General features: G+C 41.4%; 1 protein-coding gene across 1 annotated transcript in view; it reads left to right on the top strand.

Annotated features, from left to right (window-relative positions):
• The window catches only part of LOC311302609 (uncharacterized protein), a 495,915-nt gene that overhangs the window by 53,820 nt on the left and 420,987 nt on the right, over window positions 1–21,108 (top strand). The window lies entirely within an intron of this gene.

Here is a 21,108-nt window from a genome sequence, read left to right as displayed (position 1 = left end):
AAGAAAATATTGTAATTTCTCAAAATAAGACATGGATAAAACATCAACAACACAAAAACAATCACTAATGACACTCATCTCCATCAACCACTACAGAGAAATAACTATAGCAGCATAATATGTCCACATTAAGTTTGATCTTATGATACACTAGCCTACATTGATCACTATAAAGTAGTTAGATCATTAAAAAACAAACATTTTATATGCGCAGAAACTGAAAATTATCATACAACTTTTACAATTAAAGAGCACCACAAGCACTATTGTTCCAAGAGTAAAACGCGATTCATATTTATTAGTATTATTGCTTTAATGTCTCGAAACAATCACACAAACGAACACAAACTCGCTCAGGTCTGAATGAACTCAACATATTCTCCTCATGCTCGCTGCTGCTGCACTAAATGTTTATTTCAGAAGGAAGACGCCAGAAAAGACGCACAAGTATCGCTGTGATCGATGAAAACACTACAGAAATGAGCCTGTCGCTTAATCAAACTGTATAAAGTGTGTGTGATGGTTGTATAAATGTGAGAAATACCGTGAACTGCTCTCCTCACCTCAGAAGACTCGACGCTGAAACTCTCAATGACGGAAGAGAGACGGCGCGAGCGAGCGGTGACGTCATCGGCCGCCAACTGTAGGAGAGGGGGTCCAGCAACAATTGTTTAAAGAACTGGGAGCTAAGCTTACAAGTATACAGTCGTTTTAGTAATACTTATTTGATTATATCTGGAGATTTTAATGAAACCCCTGACGATGCACAAGATAGATTTCCTATAAGAACTACCTCTAATTCACATGATTTGGTGTTGGCTTGGCATTTCTTTAACTCTGGTTGTAGAGGCTTTACTTGGTCCAACAAATCTGGATCGCTTAAAGCTAGAATTGATCTTTTTCTCATGTCTCATGCTGTTTTGAAAGATGTCCATAATCATCAATTTGCCCCGTTTACTGACCACATGTTAACCCTTTCATGCATGAATTATGATATCCTCAGTCAGGATTTTTTTCCTATGTGTTTTTATTGCTCTTAGGGCATGAAAAACAAGAATTGATTTTTATTTTGTTTTTTTACAAATGTTTCAAAGAGATCTTCAGATGTCCACTTGAGTGGACAGCATGCGTTTATGGTTTAAACTGAAGATATACTGTATTAAATAAGACAATAATCAAAAAGATAAAGTATGTGAATTTAACGAACTAATCAATACAATTATATCAAATCATATGAAAACTATAAAATATATAAAAAATATATAAATGCAAAATATTGCAAAGGCTTCATACATCTTCATACAAGTTGCACTTCGCGTATCTTTGATATCAGAACATGAGGACGTGATTCCATCAGAATTTTCTACAGTCTATCAAGGTACAACTGTGGAAACCACTCAGATGCTCCCTCCAGTGCACCAGAGTATGGAGATTTACCCTTATTAGCTGATAATTCTGATTATGTTCAAGATGGACATGCACATTTCTATCATAGCCCTCCTCTGAGAAAACCTAGCGATACGTTTTTTCAATCTCATCTGAAATGATCAGTGTTTGGGGTAATGCATTACAAGTAACATGCATAACGCATTCAGATTACTTTTTTTATGTTACAAGTAAAGTAATGTGTTACAAGTAACATGCATTACCTAATCAGATTACTTTTTGATCTAACAAGTAATTAACTACAAGTAATGTGCATTACCTAATCAGATTACTTTTTGATGTAACGAGTAAAGAAACACATTACAAGTAACATGCATTACGTAATCAGATTACTTTGTGATGTTATGAGTAAAGAAACGCATTACAATAACGCATATTACATAATCAGATTACTTTTTGATGTTATGAGTAAAGAAACGCATTACAAGTAACATGCATTATGTAATCAGATTACTTTTTGATGTTATGAGTAAAGAAACGCATTACAAGTAACATACATTACGTAATCAGATTACTTTTTGATGTTATGAGTAAAAAAGCGCATTACAATAACGTGCATTACGAAATCAGATTACTTTTTGATCTAACAAATAAAGTAATGCATTACAAGTGTCATACATATGTAATCACATGACTTTTTTCTATGTCAATGAAAATTACTTTCTAATAATACAAATACATTTATTTACAGTAAAAAAAGTCAATGCAGATTAAGTTTTTAAGTTTTAAATTTCAAAAACAATATTCACATTATAATTATGAATTGTAGCTGAAATATAGCAGTTGATGCATGACGTCCACTACAGTGGACATGTGATTAATCAGAGTTTTCTCTCAATCTAAAATCAAAACTTGGAAAATTTTACTGTGATATGACTCATTTGATATTGCTTGATGCTCCAATATTTTTTTTACCTACAAGAGTCTCCTAGATTAGAAGGAATGGGTGGATATTCCAGAGCAACTTGGCATGTCTGACTGACCCTTGGCCATCTTGGTTTGGAGGGGGAAAAAATCGAAACACAACAGCTTGCCACTTGGTTGCAATTTATTGTGATGCACAAGGGTCCAATGAAGAGATTGATGTGCAACTTTGCCATAAAAACCCGTGCAAATTCAAGAAAATGTATTTTTAAAGGAGAAGTTCACTTTTAAAATGAAAATTCTGTCATCATATACTCACCCTCATGTTGTTTCAAACCTGTATGAATTTCTTTCTTCTGCTGAACAGAAAGGAAGATATTTAGAAGATTATCAGTAACCAGACAGTTTTTGGGTCCCATTGACTTCCATAGTAGGAAAAAAATATACTATGGAAGTCAATGGGACCCAAAAACTGTCTGGTTACTGACATTCTTCTAAATATCTTCCTTTCTGTTCAGCATAAGAAAGAAATTCATACAGGTTTGAAACAACATGAGGGTGAGTATATGATGACAGAATTTTCATTTTATTAGCTCCTTTAATAGCTGTCCACTGTAGTGACCACTATGCGTGAAAGGGTTAATTTCTTTGAATCTTGCACAATACAGTAAGTAAATAGAACAAGGGGTTACTGGAAATTTAACAGTTGTCTTTTGGAAGACGCCAATTTTAATGATAGTGTAATTCAACTGGCTAATTCTATGTTTAGTAATACTTAACCCTCTGAGGTCTGAGCTGTTTTCTGGGCCCTGGAGGTGTTCTGACATGCTCTGACATTTGTGCTTATTTCTGTTACTTGTGACATTTTCATGGCTAAAGTCTAATTACACTGTATTCAGCACAAACTCTGCTACAATAATATATCAGCAGCATGTGTGTAAAAGTTTGTTGTTTTGAGATAATTGCATTTATGCGTGGTTTGTGAAAATACTAAAAAAAAAATTCTCACTGAAATAAGGTCATGAAACCCATACTGATTATTTCTTCACAAGACTTTTGAAAATTGTATGACGTAGCCTAGAATATTTGCTCTAAAACTGTGAAAATCACCCTGACTGCTCATTCAGAGAAGACAATATATTTGTCACGACCGCACAGAGAGAAAAGAGCACAGGATCCAAATGCAGTGTGGTGAGGCTTTATTTTCAGGGCAATCCAAAAATCAAGGTCCAAACACAGGCAGGGGTCGAAAATCCAGACAGGCAATATCAAAACAACAAACAGGCAAGGAAACCACGAGAACTGGAGTGGCGTGACATACAACATTGATCCACAAAGAACACAAGACAAACAGGGCATTAAATACATGCATGACGAGGGGAAAACGAGAGACAGCTGGTGATTACAATTACTAACACCTGGGTGTGATACACAGACAGGAATTGTGGGAGATGAAGTTCATGTGCATGACACCGTGGAGAAAAGGAGGACATCTAGTGGATACACGTGGAACACAACCAGACACTGTGACAATATTGATTTAAAAATTTTACGATGTGTTTTGTGTGAAAAAGCCTTATGCGGGACCTCATTAATATGTAAGCTTTTCTCACCTGAGAAAGACAAAGACCCTCCCCTAACGGCCCTATTAGGAGCTATCAGGGCCCTATCATTCTGAGCAACCTTGCACAATACTCTAAATGAGGAGATTTAAAAAAGAATGGCTTTTAAATTGTTTGGATTTATTTACAACACAACATAATCCAAAGATACAAAACAAATGACAAAAAAACACTCATTGAAAACAGTTATCCAAAGACAGAGACCTTTGTGCCATTCCTAAAAACATTGTACATACCTTTCATTTCCAAGGTGTTTGATTTTCACTTTACCATGTTCATGTACAGAGACTCATGTGAATGTTGAAGTCAGGAGGAGTGGCATCTGGGCCCTGAAAGAAAAAAAAAAGTGAACATACTGATATCAAGAGAAACTATAGGCCTGCACGATTTTGGGAATACATTTTAGATTTTTCTGGTTAAAAATGCTTTTTAAAATTCACAGAATACACACATACACACACGCATAAATGTTTCCAATAATAATGAACATCAGGTTTATTGTGCCTTGTAGGCAAAGGCTATGCGCAGTGCTGCATAAAATAATAATAACAATAACCATATTAGCAGCCTATAAATCTTCCAAAATATTTCAGTAACAACTAAGCTAGAGAAAAATATATTGATTATCATGTTACTTCAAATGTTTCCATTCGTTATGATGACATGAAATGAGATAATAGTAAAAACATGAAGCGCCGTTTGGTGCTTTTCAAACGCGATCCAAATATGATACATTCAAACGCGATCGCGATCCAAATATGATACATTCAAACGCGATCGCGATCCAAATATGATACATTCAAACGCGATCGCGCTCAAATATAAAACATTATGATTACCATATACATATCTACATTTGAGCAGATATCCACAAACAGTAACAGTAAACACGGGTCTAAATATTATAATATTCACCATATATCTAGCAACAAGTTCAACTGCAATGTGAAATTTATGCAACAATAACAAACTAATATGTAAGAATTTCTTACCTTACATCTTCCTTGTCTTCAAATCGCGTTCTTCTTCTTCTGAGGTAATTCCAATGTAAGCTCACGGCGCATATTTCAAACTGGACGAAAAGCAGAGACTTGTGAAGTGTTTTGGTGTTTTGTTTTTGAGGTAACGAGCGCGTCCCATGTGGAGATTTGCATGTGAATGTCTTTTGCGCGAGTGGGCGTGGCCAAATTAACTGTAATGAGCAAGCGTTTGAGAAGCTGGACATCTTGTTGGTTTTATACAAATTACTTAAACAGAGAATATTTGTTTTCAGTATGAATCCGATCATTTAAAAGTAGGACACTTAAGTGTTTATAAAGGTATATGGCTCATAAATGTGTGACAAGTATTGGCTGAGTTTTGTTTCAGTTTATAGACGTGCTCAAGAAAAAAAAGTTCACCGCGACGTTGAGGCAGAACGCACACCCTGTTTATTTTCTTTATTTTACAAAAGCACAATGTTTTGATTTGATTGTAAGTGGACGCCTACAAAAGTAAAAATATCACAGATTCTTTTTTTATATTTCTTTTTTCTGTATGACCATAAATGACGGAGTAATTTAAGTTTATAGTGCTACAATGTGAAGAAAATACCTCAGAGGGTTAATACTATTATCTGTTGATACTATTATCTCTTTGATACTATGTATTTTATTATAGAAACCAACAGTCAACGTAACCTCACGCATACCATGTTTGGTCTCTATAAATTGGTACTTTGAAGATCGAAATGATTGTGTACATGATATGCAGATAGCTGTGCAACATATTACTATTACAAGAATCTTTCTTAGTTTCATCATCAGACACCAATCCAGCGTGCCATTGCAAATGAGCACGCTTAGAACAAAGACTCACAAATCCTCCCCACAGAGGAAACTCCCGCTGAGAAATTCTCCCTTTCTTATTGGTTGAGCCAGCCCTGCAAGGTGTGACCTTTGTCAAGATTTGAAGGGCCTCTTAGCTAGCCCTTCTCTCTCTTCTCTGCTGGCCTCAACTGCTGCTCCTTCAAGTTGATACTGTGGGGGGACCAAGGGCCCAAGCATTATATTTTAATGTTAAAGGTTGTATCAGTGAGTTCAGGACTACATCAGGACTCAATTTCATGTCCTTTCACTTTATATTTCTCTCTTTGAATTATTTTGATGTTCTGAAAATTAAATTTAAGATTTTTTTTCTTTCATGTCAGACCTGATGGAAGAGAGCGAGGAGAGTGAAGAACTGAGTGAAGTGAAGGAGGAGAGTGAAGAACTGAGTGAAGGAGGAGAGTGAAGAACTGAGTGAAGTGAAGGAGGAGAGTGAAGAACTGAGTGAAGTGGAGGAGGAGAGTGAAGAACTGAGTGAAGTGAAGGAGGAGAGTGAAGAACTGAGTGAAGTGGAGGAGGAGAGTGAAGAACTGAGTGAAGTGACGGAGGAGAGTGAAGAACTGAGTGAAGAACTGAGTGAAGTGACGGAGGAGAGTGAAGAACTGAGTGAAGTGAAGGAGGAGGGTGAAGAACTGAGTGAAGTGAAGGAGGAGAGGGAAGAACTGAGTGAAGTGAAGGAGGAGAGTGAAGAACTGAGTGAAGTGAAGGAGGAGAAGGAGGAGAGTGAAGAATTGAGTGAAGTGAAGGAGAAGGAGGAGAGTGAAGAACTGAGTGAAGTGAAGGAGGAGAGTGAAGAACTGAGTGAAGTGAAGGAGGAGAAGGAGGAGTGAAGAACTGAGTGAAGTGGAGGAGGAGGGTGAAGAACTGAGTGAAGTGAAGGAGGAGAGTGAAGAACTGAGTGAAGTGAAGGAGGAGAGTGAAGAACTGAGTGAAGTGAAGGAGGAGAGTGAAGAACTGAGTGAAGTGAAGGAGGAGGGTGAAGAACTGAGTGAAGTGAAGGAGGAGAGTGAAGAACTGAGTGAAGTGAAGGAGGAGAAGGAGGAGAGTGAAGAACTGAGTGAAGTGAAGGAGGAGGGTGAAGAACTGAGTGAAGTGAAGGAGGAGAGTGAAGAACTGAGTGAAGTGAAGGAGGAGGGTGAAGAACTGAGTGAAGTGAAGGAGGAGAGTGAAGAACTGAGTGAAGTGAAGGAGGAGAAGGAGGAGAGTGAAGAACTGAGTGAAGTGAAGGAGGAGAGTGAAGAACTGAGTGAAGTGAAGGAGGAGAAGGAGGAGATTGAAGAACTGAGTGAAGTGAAGGAGGAGAAGGAGGAGAGTGAAGAACTGAGTGAAGTGAAGGAGGAGAGTGAAGAACTGAGTGAAGTGAAGGAGGAGAAGGAGGAGAGTGAAGAACTGAGTGAAGTGGAGGAGGAGAGTGAAGAACTGAGTGAAGGAGGAGAGTGAAGAACTGAGTGAAGTGAAGGAGGAGAGTGAAGAACTGAGTGAAGTGGAGGAGGAGAGTGAAGAACTGAGTGAAGTGAAGGAGGAGAGTGAAGAACTGAGTGAAGTGGAGGAGGAGAGTGAAGAACTGAGTGAAGTGACGGAGGAGAGTGAAGAACTGAGTGAAGAACTGAGTGAAGTGACGGAGGAGAGTGAAGAACTGAGTGAAGTGAAGGAGGAGGGTGAAGAACTGAGTGAAGTGAAGGAGGAGAGGGAAGAACTGAGTGAAGTGAAGGAGGAGAGTGAAGAACTGAGTGAAGTGAAGGAGGAGAAGGAGGAGAGTGAAGAATTGAGTGAAGTGAAGGAGAAGGAGGAGAGTGAAGAACTGAGTGAAGTGAAGGAGGAGAGTGAAGAACTGAGTGAAGTGAAGGAGGAGAAGGAGGAGAGTGAAGAACTGAGTGAAGTGGAGGAGGAGGGTGAAGAACTGAGTGAAGTGAAGGAGGAGAGTGAAGAACTGAGTGAAGTGAAGGAGGAGAGTGAAGAACTGAGTGAAGTGAAGGAGGAGAGTGAAGAACTGAGTGAAGTGAAGGAGGAGGGTGAAGAACTGAGTGAAGTGAAGGAGGAGAGTGAAGAACTGAGTGAAGTGAAGGAGGAGAAGGAGGAGAGTGAAGAACTGAGTGAAGTGAAGGAGGAGGGTGAAGAACTGAGTGAAGTGAAGGAGGAGAGTGAAGAACTGAGTGAAGTGAAGGAGGAGGGTGAAGAACTGAGTGAAGTGAAGGAGGAGAGTGAAGAACTGAGTGAAGTGAAGGAGGAGAAGGAGGAGAGTGAAGAACTGAGTGAAGTGAAGGAGGAGAGTGAAGAACTGAGTGAAGTGAAGGAGGAGAAGGAGGAGATTGAAGAACTGAGTGAAGTGAAGGAGGAGAAGGAGGAGAGTGAAGAACTGAGTGAAGTGAAGGAGGAGAGTGAAGAACTGAGTGAAGTGAAGGAGGAGAAGGAGGAGAGTGAAGAACTGAGTGAAGTGGAGGAGGAGAGTGAAGAACTGAGTGAAGTGGAGGAGGAGAGTGAAGAACTGAGTGATGTGAAGGAGGAGAGTGAAGTGAAGGAGGAGAGTGAAGAACTGAGTGAAGTGAAGGAGGAGAAGGAGGAGAGTGAAGAACTGAGTGAAGTGGAGGAGGAGAGTGAAGAACTGAGTGAAGTGAAGGAGGAGAAGGAGGAGAGTGAAGAACTGAGTGAAGTGAAGGAGGAGAGTGAAGAACTGAGTGAAGTGAAGGAGGAGAAGGAGGAGAGTGAAGAACTGAGTGAAGTGAAGGAGGAGAGTGAAGAACTGAGTGAAGTGAAGGAGGAGAGTGAAGAACTGAGTGAAGTGGACGAGGAGAGTGAAGAACTGAGTGAAGTGGAGGAGGAGAGTGAAGAACTGAGAGAAGTGAAGGAGGAGAGTGAAGAACTGAGTGAAGTGGAGGAGGAGAGTGAAGAACTGAGTGAAGTGAAGGAGGAGAGTGAAGAACTGAGTGAAGTGAAGGAGGAGAGACTGAGTGAAGTGGACGAGGAGAGTGAAGAACTGAGAGAAGTGAAGGAGGAGGGTGAAGAACTGAGTGAAGTGAAGGAGGAGAGTGAAGAACTGAGTGAAGTGAAGGAGGAGAAGGAGGAGTGAAGAACTGAGTGAAGTGGAGGAGGAGAGTGAAGAACTGAGTGAAGTGGAGGAGGAGAGTGAAGAACTGAGTGAAGTGAAGGAGGAGAGTGAAGAACTGAGTGAAGTGAAGGAGAAGGAGGAGAGTGAAGAACTGAGTGAAGTGAAGGAGGAGAGTGAAGAACTGAGTGAAGTGAAGGAGGAGAAGGAGGAGAGTGAAGAACTGAGTGAAGTGAAGGAGGAGGGTGAAGAACTGAGTGAAGTGAAGGAGGAGAGTGAAGAACTGAGTGAAGTGAAGGAGGAGAGTGAAGAACTGAGTGAAGTGAAGGAGGAGAGTGAAGAACTGAGTGAAGTGGAGGAGGAGAGTGAAGAACTGAGTGAAGTGAAGGAGGAGAGTGAAGAACTGAGTGAAGTGAAGGAGGAGAGTGAAGAACTGAGTGAAGTGAAGGAGGAGAGTGAAGAACTGAGTGAAGTGAAGGAGGAGAAGGAGGAGAGTGAAGAACTGAGTGAAGTGAAGGAGAAGGAGGAGAGTGAAGAACTGAGTGAAGTGAAGGAGGAGAGTGAAGAACTGAGTGAAGTGAAGGAGGAGAAGGAGGAGAGTGAAGAACTGAGTGAAGTGAAGGAGGAGAGTGAAGAACTGAGTGAAGTGAAGGAGGAGGGTGAAGAACTGAGTGAAGTGGAGGAGGAGAGTGAAGAACTGAGTGAAGTGAAGGAGGAGAGGGAAGAACTGAGTGAAGTGAAGGAGGAGAGTGAAGAACTGAGTGAAGTGAAGGAGGAGAGGGAAGAACTGAGTGAAGTGAAGGAGGAGAAGGAGGAGAGTGAAGAACTGAGTGAAGTGAAGGAGGAGAGTGAAGAACTGAGTGAAGTGAAGGAGGAGAGTGAAGGAGGAGAGTGAAGAACTGAGTGAAGTGAAGGAGGAGAGTGAAGAACTGAGTGAAGTGAAGGAGGAGAAGGAGGAGAGTGAAGAACTGAGTGAAGTGGAGGAGGAGAGTGAAGAACTGAGTGAAGTGGAGGAGGAGAGTGAAGAACAGAGTGAAGTGAAGGAGGAGAGTGAAGAACTGAGTGAAGTGAAGGAGGAGGGTGAAGAACTGAGTGAAGTGAAGGAGGAGAGCGAAGAACTGAGTGAAGTGAAGGAGGAGAAGGAGGAGAATGAAGAACTGAGTGAAGTGAAGGAGGAGAGTGAAGAACTGAGTGAAGTGAAGGAGGAGAGTGAAGAACTGAGTGAAGTGAAGGAGGAGACTGAAGAACTGAGTGAAGTGAAGGAGGAGAGTGAAGAACTGAGTGAAGTTAAGGAGGAGAGTGAAGAACTGAGTGAAGTGAAGGAGGAGAGTGAAGAACTGAGTGAAGTGAAGGAGGAGAGTGAAGAACTGAGTGAAGTGGAGGAGGAGAGTGAAGAACTGAGTGAAGTGAAGGAGGAGGGTGAAGAACTGAGTGAAGTGGAGGAGGAGAGTGAAGAACTGAGTGAAGTGGAGGAGGAGAGTGAAGAACTGAGTGAAGAACTGAGTGAAGTGAAGGAGGAGAGTGAAGAACTGAGTGAAGTGGAGGAGGAGAGTGAAGAACTGAGTGAAGTGAAGGAGGAGAAGGAGGAGAGTGAAGAACTGAGTGAAGTGAAGGAGGAGAAGGAGAGTGAAGAACTGAGTGAAGTGAAGGAGGAGAAGGAGGAGTGAAGAACTGAGTGAAGTGGAGGAGGAGAGTGAAGAACTGAGTGAAGGAGGAGAGTGAAGAACTGAGTGAAGTGAAGGAGGAGAGTGAAGAACTGAGTGAAGTGGAGGAGGAGAGTGAAGAACTGAGTGAAGTGAAGGAGGAGAGTGAAGAACTGAGTGAAGTGGAGGAGGAGAGTGAAGAACTGAGTGAAGTGACGGAGGAGAGTGAAGAACTGAGTGAAGTGAAGGAGGAGGGTGAAGAACTGAGTGAAGTGAAGGAGGAGAGGGAAGAACTGAGTGAAGTGAAGGAGGAGAGTGAAGAACTGAGTGAAGTGAAGGAGGAGAGTGAAGAACTGAGTGAAGTGAAGGAGGAGAGTGAAGAACTGAGTGAAGTGAAGGAGGAGAAGGAGGAGAGTGAAGAACTGAGTGAAGTGAAGGAGGAGAGTGAAGAACTGAGTGAAGTGAAGGAGGAGAGTGAAGGAGGAGAGTGAAGAACTGAGTGAAGTGAAGGAGGAGAGTGAAGAACTGAGTGAAGTGAAGGAGGAGAAGGAGGAGAGTGAAGAACTGAGTGAAGTGGAGGAGGAGAGTGAAGAACTGAGTGAAGGAGGAGAGTGAAGAACTGAGTGAAGTGGAGGAGGAGAGTGAAGAACAGAGTGAAGTGAAGGAGGAGAGTGAAGAACTGAGTGAAGTGAAGGAGGAGGGTGAAGAACTGAGTGAAGTGAAGGAGGAGAGCGAAGAACTGAGTGAAGTGAAGGAGGAGAGTGAAGAACTGAGTGAAGTGAAGGAGGAGAGTGAAGAACTGAGTGAAGTGAAGGAGGAGAGTGAAGAACTGAGTGAAGTGAAGGAGGAGACTGAAGAACTGAGTGAAGTGAAGGAGGAGAGTGAAGAACTGAGTGAAGTTAAGGAGGAGAGTGAAGAACTGAGTGAAGTGAAGGAGGAGAGTGAAGAACTGAGTGAAGTGAAGGAGGAGAGTGAAGAACTGAGTGAAGTGGAGGAGGAGAGTGAAGAACTGAGTGAAGTGAAGGAGGAGGGTGAAGAACTGAGTGAAGTGGAGGAGGAGAGTGAAGAACTGAGTGAAGTGGAGGAGGAGAGTGAAGAACTGAGTGAAGAACTGAGTGAAGTGAAGGAGGAGAGTGAAGAACTGAGTGAAGTGGAGGAGGAGAGTGAAGAACTGAGTGAAGTGAAGGAGGAGAAGGAGGAGAGTGAAGAACTGAGTGAAGTGAAGGAGGAGAGTGAAGAAATGAGTGAAGTGAAGGAGGAGAGTGAAGAACTGAGTGAAGTGAAGGAGGAGAGTGAAGAACTGAGTGAAGTGGAGGAGGAGAGTGAAGAACTGAGTGAAGTGAAGGAGGAGAGTAAAGAACTGAGTGAAGTGAAGGAGGAGAAGGAGGAGAGTGAAGAACTGAGTGAAGTGAAGGAGGAGAGTGAAGAACTGAGTGAAGTGAAGGAGGAGAAGGAGGAGAGTGAATAACTGAGTGAAGTGAAGGAGGAGAGTGAATAACTGAGTGAAGTGAAGGAGGAGAGTGAAGAACTGAGTGAAGTGGAGGAGGAGAGTGAAGAACTGAGTGAAGTGGAGGAGGAGAGTGAAGAACTGGAGGAGGAGAGTGAAGAACTGAGTGAAGTGGAGGAGGAGAGTGAAGAACTGAGAGAAGTGAAGGAGGAGAGTGAAGAACTGAGTGAAGTGAAGGAGGAGAGTGAAGAACTGAGTGAAGTGGAGGAGGAGAGTGAAGAACTGAGTGAAGTGAAGGAGGAGAGTGAAGAACTGAGTGAAGTGAAGGAGGAGAGTGAAGAACTGAGTGAAGTGGAGGAGGAGAGTGAAGAACTGAGTGAAGTGAAGGAGGAGAGTGAAGAACTGAGTGAAGTGGAGGAGGAGAGTGAAGAACTGAGTGAAGTGAAGGAGGAGAGTGAAGAACTGAGTGAAGTGAAGGAGGAGAGTGAAGAACTGAGTGAAGTGGAGGAGGAGAGTGAAGAACTGAGTGAAGTGAAGGAGGAGAGTGAAGAACTGAGTGAAGTGAAGGAGGAGAAGGAGGAGAGTGAAGAACTGAGTGAAGTGAAGGAGGAGAGTGAAGAACTGAGTGAAGTGAAGGAGGAGAAGGAGGAGAGTGAAGAACTGAGTGAAGTGAAGGAGGAGAGTTAAGAACTGAGTGAAGTGAAGGAGGAGAGTGAAGAACTGAGTGAAGTGGAGGAGGAGAGTGAAGAACTGAGTGAAGTGAAGGAGGAGAAGGAGAGTGAAGAACTGAGTGAAGTGAAGGAGGAGAAGGAGGAGAGTGAAGAACTGAGTGAAGTGGAGGAGGAGAGTGAAGAAATGAGTGAAGTGAAGGAGGAGAGTGAAGAACTGAGTGAAGTGAAGGAGGAGAGTGAAGAACTGAGTGAAGTGGAGGAGGAGAGTGAAGAACTGAGTGAAGTGAAGGAGGAGAGTGAAGAACTGAGTGAAGTGAAGGAGGAGAAGGAGGAGAGTGAAGAACTGAGTGAAGTGAAGGAGGAGAGTGAAGAACTGAGTGAAGTGAAGGAGGAGAAGGAGGAGAGTGAAGAACTGAGTGAAGTGAAGGAGGAGAGTGAAGAACTGAGTGAAGTGAAGGAGGAGAGTGAAGAACTGAGTGAAGTGGAGGAGGAGAGTGAAGAACTGAGTGAAGTGGAGGAGGAGAGTGAAGAACTGAGTGAAGTGGAGGAGGAGAGTGAAGAACTGAGAGAAGTGAAGGAGGAGAGTGAAGAACTGAGTGAAGTGAAGGAGGAGAGTGAAGAACTGAGTGAAGTGGAGGAGGAGAGTGAAGAACTGAGTGAAGTGAAGGAGGAGAGTGAAGAACTGAGTGAAGTGAAGGAGGAGAGTGAAGAACTGAGTGAAGTGGAGGAGGAGAGTGAAGAACTGAGTGAATTGAAGGAGGAGAGTGAAGAACTGAGTGAAGTGGATGAGGAGAGTGAAGAACTGAGTGAAGTGAAGGAGGAGAGTGAAGAACTGAGTGAAGTGAAGGAGGAGAGTGAAGAACTGAGTGAAGTGAAGGAGGAGAGTGAAGAACTGAGTGAAGTGAAGGAGGAGAAGGAGGAGAGTGAAGAACTGAGTGAAGTGAAGGAGGAGAGTGAAGAACTGAGTGAAGTGAAGGAGGAGAAGGAGGAGAGTGAAGAACTGAGTGAAGTGAAGGAGGAGAAGGAGGAGAGTGAAGAACTGAGTGAAGTGAAGGAGGAGAGTTAAGAACTGAGTGAAGTGAAGGAGGAGAGTGAAGAACTGAGTGAAGTGGAGGAGGAGAGTGAAGAACTGAGTGAAGTGGAGGAGGAGAGTGAAGAACTGAGTGAAGTGGACGAGGAGAGTGAAGAACTGAGAGAAGTGAAGGAGGAGAGTGAAGAACTGAGTGAAGTGAAGGAGGAGAGTGAAGAACTGAGTGAAGTGAAGGAGGAGAGTGAAGAACTGAGTGAAGTGGAGGAGGAGAGTGAAGAACTGAGTGAAGTGAAGGAGGAGAGTGAAGAACTGAGTGAAGTGGAGGAGGAGAGTGAAGAACTGAGTGAAGTGGAGGAGGAGAGTGATGAACTGAGTGAAGTGGAGGAGGAGAGTGAAGAACTGAGTGAAGTGGAGGAGGAGAGTGAAGAACTGAGTGAAGTGAAGGAGGAGAGTGAAGAACTGAGTGAAGTGGAGGAGGAGACTGAAGAACTGAGTGAAGTGAAGGAGGAGAGTGAAGAACTGAGTGAAGTGAAGGAGGAGAGTGAAGAACTGAGTGAAGTGAAGGAGGAGAGTGAAGAACTGAGTGAAGTTAAGGAGGAGAGTGAAGAACTGAGTGAAGGGAAGGAGGAGAGTGAAGAACTGAGTGAAGTGAAGGAGGAGAGTGAAGAACTGAGTGAAGTGAAGGAGGAGAGTGAAGAACTGAGTGAAGTGGAGGAGGAGAGTGAAGAACTGAGTGAAGTGAAGGAGGAGAGTGAAGAACTGAGTGAAGTGGAGGAGGAGAGTGAAGAACTGAGTGAAGTGGAGGAGGAGAGTGAAGAACTGAGTGAAGTGAAGGAGGAGAGTGAAGAACTGAGTGAAGTGAAGGAGGAGAGTGAAGAACTGAGTGAAGTGAAGGAGGAGAGTGAAGAACTGAGTGAAGTGGAGGAGGAGAGTGAAGAACTGAGTGAAGTGGAGGAGGAGACTGAAGAACTGAGTGAAGTGGAGGAGGAGAGTGAAGAACTGAGTGAAGTGAAGGAGGAGAGTGAAGAACTGAGTGAAGTGGAGGAGGAGACTGAAGAACTGAGTGAAGTGAAGGAGGAGAGTGAAGAACTGAGTGAAGTGGAGGAGGAGACTGAAGAACTGAGTGAAGTGGAGGAGGAGAGTGAAGAACTGAGTGAAGTGAAGGAGGAGAGTGAAGAACTGAGTGAAGTGAAGGAGGAGACTGAAGAACTGAGTGAAGTGAAGGAGGAGAGTGAAGAACTGAGTGAAGTTAAGGAGGAGAGTGAAGAACTGAGTGAAGTGAAGGAGGAACATCATGTCAAACCTAGAGAAAAAGAAAGTCGCTCAAAGACTAAAAAGAATTTTTTAAAGAAAAGAAGAGCCAAGAAATCTTTCACCTGCCCTCAGTGTAGAAAGAGTATGACAACCAAACAAAGTCTTGAATGTCACATGATGATCCACACCGGAGAGAAGCCGTTCTCATGTGATCAGTGCGGCAAAACATTTCTTAGTGCATCAGACCTGAAGAGACACCTGACAGTTCATATGAAGAAGAAGCCACATTCATGTTCTGTGTGTGGAAAGAGTTTTTCACTGCTGCTAACTTTACATAAACATGAGAAAACTCACACTGGTTTGAGAGAGTACATGTGCTTTGAGTGTGAGAAGACTTTTACTACAGCGGACTGTTTAAAACTGCACCAGAGAATTCACACTGGAGAAAAACCTTACAAGTGTTCACACTGTGACAAGAGATTCAGTCGATCAGAACATCTGAAAAGACATGAGATGATCCACACTGGAGAAAAACCTTACAAGTGTTCACACTGTGACAAGAGATGAGATTCAGTCTGTCAGCAGATAAAAAAACATGAGAGGATCCACACAGCTAACAGGGAACGTTTCCATAACTTTCACTAACGTTATGTAAAAGTTATTAAAAAAACTTTACTGAAATAATGTTTCTGGAACGTTCTTATGTTTATAGAGTTAAAATACATTTTCGTAACGTTGAGAAAAAAAAAAACGTTCTTAGTTTTGGAACGTCCTTGTGATGTATTTGTCCTTGGCTGATGTTCTCATAATATTGAGAGAAAATGTTCTTAGAACAACATTCCCAGATAACAAAAATATGTTCTTAGAACTTTTAAGTTTCATTAAGTTATGAAAACGTTATTTCTGAATGTTTTCTGGACATTCCAAACATCGTTTTTTTAAAGTATTAAGAAAGTTTTTTTCCTTGTTTATGTGAACGTTAGAAGAACATTCCATTCTATTAATCTGGAAATGTTATAAAATCGTAATTTTTTTTAAGACCGTTTTGTCCTAACATTTATACATAACTTTTAAAGAACGTTAGTGAACATTATGGGAACGCTCTCTTCAGGTTATAAAAAATGTTCTTGAAAGTTTTCTTCAGGTTATAAAAAAAGAACCTACAGAGAATGTTCCTAGAACGTTCTTATTTGGTTCCCAAAATAATAGCCAAATGGGAACCACATGGGAACGATAGGGGAAAGTTCTGTGTTTGTTGGGGTCCTTGTTAGCTGGGATTGAACCTAATGCATTACACTAATCAATCAGGACTTTAAATTTCCCTTCAGTAACAATTCTGATCTAAATTCTCTCATTGTCTTTATATCACTCACCACTCTGCGCATGCGCTCCATTCCATGCCATTTTTACAACGGTTTGAACATAAAAGGCTAAAAGTTTTAGAAATTTTCAGTGCATGTCTGTGTGAGTGCAAGCTGTTGAAGCTCCGCCCCTCTGTGCCGGGAGCAGCAGCTCATTTGCATTTAAAGGAACAGACACAAAACGGTGCGTTTTTGCTCACCCTCAAATATTTATCATTTTAACAAGCTATATAAAAATATCTGTGGGGTATTTTGAGCTAAAACTTCACATACACACTCTGGGGACATCAGAGACGTATTTTACATCTTGTGAAAAGGGCATTATACCACCCCTTTAAAAAATGTGACAAATCTAAAAAATGTGATGATACCAACCAGCATTTCCCTCTAGCATTCTGAGCAGATTCTTAAACACCTCTGATTGGCCACTGTGTTGACACATTCAACATATAGACAAACATCCAGCGTCTCCAGACAACCATTACACTCTCTTCAGGTCTCTCTTCAGCCTGAAGCATCACTGTAAAATTACAGAATTTGATTAATATACACCAAGCACAATTTTGTGGTGTTTTCTTTTTCTATTGTGCTGTTTTCCACATGTCTTGTTAGATTTGACTTGTCTAGTTGTATGTTTGAGTTCTAGTTGTGTTATTTTTTCCCTTGTGGTGGGGTTGTGTTTTTGGTTTAGAAAATGTATGTTTTACCCTTTATAATTCCATTGTTTGGACTGTGTACTTCCCAGAGACTCTTTACAAAATGATGTGTACTACTTCAGTAAAATGTGAATCTTAAAGTAAAGTCTTGTCTGTTATTTTTGTAATATTAATATTTAATGCACTTAGAAACTTTTATACTCTGGAAAAATGTGTCAACAGTTGTTGGTGCTTAAAACTCCTGTTACTTTGAAATCCAGACCTGTAGCTGTAAGAAATGAAATGCTTACATTTTATGAAATCATATAAACATAAATAGAAACAGGGCAGCACAGTAGCACTATCACCGCGAGACGGTCCCCGGTTCGAGTCCTGGGTGAGCCAAGAGTTAGCAAGTTCTCCGTGATTTCCTTCAGGTTAATTAGCGATACTCGAGTGTCTGTGTGTAAGCCGGGTGATGGGTGGGCCATCCGTTCAGGGTGATGTGAAAGTCCAGAAAACATTCAAAAATAACGTCTTCATAACATTTCCAAAATTATAGAACGGAATGTCCCTGTAACGTTTAGATACGCCAAGAAAAAAACCCGGATGTTTTGAACGTTCAGAAAACTTTCAGAAATAATGTTTTAAAAAAAACAGGCTCTCCTGCTGAAGGTGAATCCCATGCACTCTCATAGGCCTCTCCATGACTCTCACAGAGGTTATGTAGAGGACAGCATGTCAGCACCATAGATTTCACAAGGCCAACCGCACAGTCACTTCTTTTAATAAGGCAACGCCATCTTCCTTTCAATCTACCAAAAGCATTTTCAACTAGGGGTGCACGATTCAGAAAATGTCACGATTTGATTCAATATCAATTTTTAGGCTCAAGATTCGATTCGAAATCGATTTTCGATTCAAAAACGATTCTCGATTCAAAAAAACAATTCACAGTATGTAAATGTTAGGGGTGGGAATCTTTAGTCACCTCACGATCCGATCCAATTCCAGAATGATTCTTTATCTACTCCTCCCCCCTCCCCTCCCCTCCCTATTAATTCATTAGTTTACATAGGTAATTAAGTACTTTTAAAAAAAAAATACAAATAAAAAAAAAAAAACATTTAAAACAGTTGTATGTTAAGAATTTTAAACTAATATAACTTCAAAACATACAAGTAGCAAATAATAAAGAGGAGCATAGAAACATAAACAAACAAGTAGTGCTTTCAGTAGCCTATTTAAGATTATCTGAACGTTTTCCATTCAAGAACTGAGTGATTTTTCTTCATCTTTACTGTTGTTTTTTACATCATAGACTGCGGGAGATCTATTAAGCTGCATTCACGCACGGATCTCTTTTGAAATATAAGAAGTAAAGTGGTTTGTCCTGTCCGTTTAATCCCTTAAGACATAACTGGCTGTGTTTACGTTAATTTTGCACAAGTATATTAGCCTAAACCACTTACACGGAGTCGCACAGCCGCATGCGCGAGCAATCTACACAAACAAAACGTGCGTCAGCATTTGAAATTGAAAGCAGCCTCTGTTAGTGAGGTTCATATTTTAAATATATAAGTCCACTGCATTCCAAACCACATAAATGATGACTTCGTAGAGCATTTGTAAGGAAAATACCGAAAGGAGAGACAGCACGCTTCAAGTGTAACGTAACATCAAACAAAGCGCGCGTCTCTCACAGCGCATCCTGTGCAATGAAGCCGGTGAATGTCCTAGTAATTCGCTTCAACCTTTCCGAACTTATGAAAGATTATTTTACGGAAAGTTTGATTGGTGTATGTATGTGTGTGTGAGGAATTGGAAGAAAGCAGATTACGGGTGTTTCTAAAGCAAACTCAGCTCATCGCATATCTGGTTAAAAACTAAGCTCAGAATCGATTCTGAAATTCTCATTGAGAGAATCACGATGCATCGATGGATCGATTTTTTCTCCCACCCCTATTTTCAACCACTACACATGCTCTGGAAATGTTCATGTTGTAGACCCACTGTTCCGCTGTCAGCCGTCCTGTGTCAATGAATGGTTTTAAGAGCCAGTTCTGCAAGGGATAGGCAGAGTCTCCTAGGATGTAGTAGCCAGCATTCACCCCACCAATGTTTTTGGTTTTTGTTGGTATGTGGTTTCCATGGCTTGCCAACTCACACAGTGTGGACAGTCTCTTATATTTTGCTAACGAACTAAAATCGAAACTGTGATATGGCTTTGTGCCTTTATAAAACAGCACAAGACTTTAATTAAGTAGCCTATATGATATAGGTATTCTGTTTGTGCTTTGTGATTTAATGAGAAGTGCTCACGCGATCAGCATGGTCATCTGATGTTTTCTCCAAAATAAAAGCTCAAGGGTTTATTTCTTGCAAGTGAAGAAATTAGGACAAAAGTATTGTAATGTTCCTATATGTGGCCCTTGGGAGTTAAAACCCAGGAAATTATACCCAAAATATGGTCTGACTACACCACTCCCATTTATTGGACTGGGATGGGAGACCCAACTAGTACCCCAGAGTAAAGATGTACCCCACACTAATAATATTCAAGTGAATGAAACAATTGAAGGCTGATGTAACAAAAGCAAAATAGACATTATTTATTTGTGATCTTCAATCAGAGTGGTTAAAATATTTGCTTTGTATAGAAAGAACCATTAATGACAGTAATACATCAGAGGCATCTACATGAATTCTCGTAGACAAATATTCATATGAAAAACTACACTAAATAATGTTGGGCCGGACAACAGTGCTCAATGTTGACAGGGATCCACGTTTAATTCACCATGAGTACAAGGCTCCAAAGGAATTCAGCACACCAAAGACAGCAACCGAGGTTACACTGCATCAACCATAAAGTGCTTTGTTAGTACACACCAATTCTAATCACACCACACAGGTGGTCACCTTAATAAATTGAGCACTGAGCCCTGCCCACTAACTATGAGACCGCAAGCAATGCCCGCTTCAGACTAAGAACAAGTGCAGAAAGTGCTACTATGGTCAGCTGTATAGGAAGCTATCCAAATTGCACATACCACTGGCACTTCCCCATCCCAATATTTAATATTGCACACTGCCCAAATACAACAATTTGTCTTAATGGTAAAATGTCAATAATCAGAAGAACGTGACCTTAATCATAGAAGTTCACAGGCATGATATAACTGAATGATAAAAACATACAAAAGTTTCATACATGAGAAAACAGTGGCTGGATGTCCAAACAGAGTACACAACCTGCAAAGACGAGAGACAGTGTTCATTCACAAAAGGCTCCTAATGACCCTGTGTGCACTGAAGCACACAAACGCCGGAGCATGCGCACGGATGAAGGAACGCGCGGGGCCTGGTATAATGACGGGTTTTGGCTAGAAAAGCCAAGTTAGAAAAGCAGAGAGAGAGAGAGTTCCCAGCGAACATCAAATTTCGTTTTGTTTACACGCCCATTTGACGTTAAAACTCTGAAACGCTTCCGCGATTCAGTTACTGGTGACTGCACATGCACACACACTTCAACACGTGGGACGCCAGCACCTGGCTGCCTATGCTCACCTATAATCGCGGTTTCACTCCCCTCCGTTTCCTGTCTAAGCGGCCAACAATACGCAAGAACCCGCTCTTATGGACACCTCTACATTTAAGCCCTTGCTACTCGCTCCTGGGTCCTAAAGTCCCACTGGCTACATATACTATAGTGTAATGTAAAATATTCTTTTTCGTTTATAGAGTACATTTATAGGCTATATGGATTTACATCATAGGAATACTTATATAAACCATAAACACCAGTGATAATGTAATGTAGACTTGAGACTCTATATCATAACTAAAAAGATGTGTGAGCCCTCTTTAAAAGACACAACACAAGACAGTAAATCATTCACAAAATGTTCTGGAATGCATGTTAATTTCATGTTAATCAGTTCTTCGATAAATTAATGCACTTGATCTTATTGTTGTGTCTGTCTTTATCCTATAAAACCTGATGTATTATTCTTTTTGGTTGGGATTCTCTGAGAATTGTTAGAGGACTCTCCCGGCCGTGATTAATGCTTATTCTAAGGCATTGTCTGAAGTCTGTTTATTAGTGCTGCAGCAAGTTAGTTAGGTTAACAAGTTAGAGTTAGAACTCTGAGCAGGACGTCAATGAGTAGACGCGCTAGAGTATAGGATTAGAACTTGGGGCCAGGCGTCGACTGGAGAAAATGT

Source organism: Rutilus rutilus (genome assembly GCF_951802725.1).
Source record: "Rutilus rutilus genome assembly, chromosome: 1".
Classification (NCBI taxonomy): domain Eukaryota; kingdom Metazoa; phylum Chordata; class Actinopteri; order Cypriniformes; family Leuciscidae; genus Rutilus; species Rutilus rutilus.
Note: the sequence above shows the minus strand (reverse complement) of the source record. Positions and strands in the feature narration are given on the sequence as shown.